The following is a 5293-nucleotide window of genomic DNA, read 5'->3' on the forward strand; positions in this document are numbered from 1 at the left end:
ACCAGGTCTGTGTGTCTCATCATCCAACAGGCTAGCCCAGGCTATTTTACATGGACACTTGTCAAGTTTGTGCTCGTATCGCATTTGATATTGTCTATCGGCCAAAGCAAGTCATGTCATAGAGTCATTCCAGATACAACATGTGGAGAAAGACTCCACCTTCTGATGGGAGGAAATACACTGCAAGAGCTGGATACCAGGCAGAGGGCCAGAATTTGTGTCCATTTTGCAGTATATCACAAGGTACTGGAGAAAAGTTATCAGCATGTTTTGTAGACTGAGAGGACTCTGAATTTAGATGCATGTAAAACGAGATGTGCTATGATAATTCTTGCTTTGTGAGTAATCGTTGCTGAGCTAGGCAATTGGTTTGTAGCTTCTCAGCCAATGGTGGAAATACAGTATCCATAGTCTAGTAATTTTAAAATATACAAAATACAGATGAGAAATATCATCTATTAACCACTTACTGCTGGGAATTTAATGAATACTGCGGTGATTTAATACTGAAGAAAGGTTATGACTTTCTTCTGGTTACTCTCTTAGCTGGCCACTCTTCTGAAAAGAATTTTATTCTCAAAGCTGTTATTATTTTTACTCTTAATACACATCGTATCCCCATAGCCATAGACTGTATACAGAAGTAGAAATATAATGTAGTACACATGAAACTTATATAACGTTATAAACCGGTGTAACCTCGAAACAATCCAAAAAGAAAAAAAAAAAGTGTTCCTACAGTCATATAAGAATCTCTCTTTTTTTTTTGCCTTTTTGTGTAAGCATAATCGTTGCCAGTCTTCAAAAACACTTATTCAGATAATTTCCCCCAAGCACGTAATAGGATAAATTTATAGGTATTAAATAAAATGGAGACCATTCAGCCCTAAAATGTCACTATTCTATCAGGCACACACTTGCCAGATTGTTGGCCTCGACCGGGGCATGCTAGCAAGGGCTTCAGATGAGGTCCCATTGCAACACGAGAGAAGAAGGGTTATTTCTCAGTTTATGTTTTGAAGTGTGTTGCTCAGACAGGCAACATACAGTTGTGTATAGTAGCGTGAGCTACCTGTTACTTCCCTTGGCAATACTTTTAGCAGCAATGTTTTTCCTTCTGCAATGTGACAGTATCACCGTGCCATTCGGAATAAAAAGAAAGGGCTGAGTGATTCTGAGCATACTTTCAAACAGCCATGCAAACGAACAGCTGGCAGAGAAGACGCGCCCTAAAACTCGAGACATACTTTCAGCCCCTGCAGCACCTCGTGTGGCTTGAACTTCAGACTTGATGAATGCCTCCCTAGCTTGTTCCCTCTCCTGAATCTTTTCATTCCCCTTCAATCTTTTGTAATGCTCCAGCCCTTACTGGGGAAGAAAACTGCAAACTGTCTGCCCCTAGCTTACTTCCAGATCTTAGTCTAGAGAAATTCTATTTTTGCATAACTGTCCCATAAGCATACAGTCTATCCATTTCTCTATGCAGTAGAGGTTTCTAGCTTTCACCTTTTTTGACCAATCCACAGTAAAAATTACATTTTATATAGCATGCCAGTGCAAACACACACATATCTCTATCTATAAATATTTCTCCATGTATGTTTATGCAATGGAAAGAAGAGTTTCACAAAACATGACTTATCCTTGCCACCTAATTCATCCTCATATTTCCTATTCTTTTCTATTTCATTACAAACAACATTAGTGGTGATCCACTATATAGATTTCAAGACCTATTAACGGTTCATGACCTGTAGTTTGGGAAAATGCTGTACAGTGTTTTATCCATACCTCAGGCCTGGCCATCAGAAAGCTACATTCTTGGACCACTTTGCCTTGATCCCCATAAGATTACATCATACCCTTAACTTACGTTGAGAGGCACTGTAAAGACAACTACTGAAAGGGATTTTATTGAAGATTGACATCATGCAGTGTCTCCCATCTGAAAATCCAGGCAACGATTTTATTTAGATCTAAGAACAGAATTTAGATTTTACTTGGCTTCACTTAAAGAATTGTGTTCTTTTCCCCTTATCAATAATCTAAATAATAAAATCGATCATATTTCATTTTATATTTTTCCTTTCACTTTGGCATCCAGGAAGCCCACAGCGAAATTATATTCCCTTTAAAATTTTTATTGAAATATATTGATATATCAAAAAAGGCTTAGTCTTAAATATACACAGAATTTTCACAGTCTGAACACACCCATGTAACCAGCATCCAGATCAAGAAATAGAATATTACAGTGAAGCTCCCTTGTGCCTGCTTCTAATTATTACCCACCCTCCAAGGGTAACCACTATCTTGACTTTGAACACCAAATTTGAAATTCATCTGGCCTGGTTCTGTACATTATGTAAATGGAATCATACAGCATGTACTCTCTTATGTCTGACTTTTTAAGACTTGGATTCATCCCCGTTGCATGAAGTTGTTCATTCTCGTTGCTGTATAATAATTCATTGTGTAAATGTGCTAAATGTTATAATCTACTGTTGATGGACATTTGATACAAAAAATGATGTTATAAACATCCTAAAATGTGTCTTTTGGTGAGCATATGTATACATCCCTTTTGGAAATATATCAAGGAGTGAAATTTCTGGGTCATAGGGAATGTATATGTTCAGCTTTTATACATTCTGCCAAACAGTTTTCCAATGTGGTTGTACCAACTTAAATTCCTATCAGCAAAGCATGAGAGTTCTAGTTGCTCCACATCCTTCCCAACACTTTGTTTGTATTGTTTGTCTTTCTCATTCTGGCTGGTGTACATAGCTAAATTTACTAGATATACCAAGCCCTGTGGTCTTCAAATCTGTGTTATAGCTTTTCCTCCCTTCTTCATATTTTATTCTATATCCTTAATCCTTAATTTTATCTATTAATTTTTGAAATTTATACAATCTTGTCAGTTGCCCTAAAGCCTCTGTGGAACAATGTGAGGTATAAATACATACATAGTATAAACACAAATCTGAATCCTCAGCTAATGCTGCCATTATCAAAAATCCTAGTCTTGGGGCTTCCCTGGTGGCGCAGTGGTTGAGAGTCTGCCTGCCAATGCAGGGGACGCGGGTTCGGGCCCTGGTCTGGGAGGATCCCACATGCCGCAGAGCAACTAAGCCCATGTGCCACAACTACTGAGCCTGCGCGTCTGGAGCCTGTGCTCCGCAACAAGAGAGGCCGCGGCGGTGAGAGGCCCGCGCACCGCAATGAAGAGTGGCCCCCGCTTGCCGCAACTGGAGAAAGCCCTCTCACAGAAACGAAGACCCAACACAGCCAAAAATAAATAAATAAATAAATAAATAAAATTTTTAAAAAAAGAAATTCTAGTCTTCCCTTTCCTCCAGTCCTCACCTCCAATTGGTTGAAAAGCAGTGTTGATTTTATCCTATGACCTATCTTGAATTCAACCTTTCCACCAATTCCCAGTCCCATTTTCTTTATCCCAGGCCTTTATCTTCTCGTAACTGGACTAGTGTAATGTAGTCTCCGTAGTATACATTCCCATTCTAATCCATACCCTCTTTTTCAAGCTTGTTTCTTCCCACTCCAAATTTAATTTAATTTCTGTTTAAAACGAAAAACACTCAGAAGTACAGGTGATGGCAATTTTTTCTTCTCTATCCAATATATGAGAAGAGACTTCTAAGGGATGAGAGTAATTCAAGCTGTGAAGGCCTAGATTTCCACACTACAGGCTTGATATTAACTCAGGAATGTGATCTCATATTCTAATGGGGATGTTGGTATTTTCTGCGTATTAGTCTTCCTGAGATACAAAACCCTATATTGGCGCAATACGTTTTTGAACTCCAAAAAAGCATAATCTGATTTCATAACACAGCAGTATGTTAACATTAAAAAAAAGAATCTGTGCCTTAGTAAATGATTAATATGAGAGATTAGCTCTCAGAGTCAACTTAAGAAACTTGCTTTAGCTCTTCTTCCACTAACAGAAACATGCATGAAACCTGGTGACTTAAGCCTAGTTAGCTGTTAATTAAAATGTATGTTCCCTAATCCCAAGAGGTCAAACTAACCCCCTTTCTCTTTTTGCTTTTTTTTCCATGTCTCTATTTCTGTATTTAGAATCTGTCTGATATTGTGCTTCATCAGGTGTGAATCTGTCTCCTCCCCTCCACTAGGTTGTTAAGCTCCTTCAGATCAAGGCCATATTTGAGTCCCTCTGGTAGAGGAAACTGATTACAATGTTGCAATATTAAAATATTCCCAAGTCCATCCTCCAAACACTTCCCAGGATTTACTTATAGTAATGAAAAATGAGAAGAGTTTCACAAGCAAAGACATATGTAAATGCCCCATAAATACACCACAATTGCAGTCATTTAAAGAAATTAATATAGGGGAATATTTAATAGCGAAACTTAGTCTAGGTATGGGACATGAAAAAGATTTCTTGGGAATTTGTGGATTAATTAAAATTCCTTGTATTCATATTTCCCTTTTATCTTCAAAAAATGTCTTGACAAAAATAAACTAGAACTGAAGTATAAGATTCAGCCCTTGGTAAATCATTAATTGGTTAAATTGGTTTTTTTTTTAAAGTAAGAGTGTTTATTTATTTATTTATGGCTGAGTTGGGTCTTAATTGCTGCGCGGGGGCTTTAGTTGTGGCAAGCGGGGGCTACTCTTCGCTGTTGTGCGCGGGCTTCTCATTGTGGTGGCTTCTTCTGTTGCGGAGCATGGGCTCTAGGCATGTAGGCTCAGTAGTTGTGGCTCGCAGGCTCCAGAGCGCAGGCTCAGCAGTTGTGGCGCACGGGCTTAGTTGCTCCGCGGCATGTGGGATCATCCCGGACCAGGGATCGAACCTGTGTCCCCTGCGTTGACAGGCAGATTCCCAACCACTGCGCCACCAGGGAAGTCCCAGTTAAGTTGATTTTAACCTTCATTTCCCCTTTTAGGGATTCCTACCACATCCTGGCTGTTCAATGCCTGCACCAAGAGTACTTCTCCATCAGGGTGCAGGGAATCTTTCCCTCCCACTGTCCCCCATAAAACCAATATTTACTTGTTCTCTCACTACTCTAGGGTTCTGCTCTCTGCCAATATGAATGTGAATACATCTTTTAACATGTGTGAATAGTATTGATATTTTAACCTCAGCCCCGAAAAGTAATAGAGTATGGTGTGAATTTTACTCCTATCTCAGGCTTGTGGTTAGTGATTTATTTTCCAAAAAAATAAAAAAGAAATCTTATTTTACCTACTTGCTTCCTTCTTAAATGTAGAAAACAAAAGAAGTAAAAGTTCCCTTTGC

The sequence above is a fragment of the Balaenoptera musculus genome, chromosome X, assembly GCF_009873245.2.
Source record: "Balaenoptera musculus isolate JJ_BM4_2016_0621 chromosome X, mBalMus1.pri.v3, whole genome shotgun sequence".
NCBI lineage: Eukaryota > Metazoa > Chordata > Mammalia > Artiodactyla > Balaenopteridae > Balaenoptera > Balaenoptera musculus.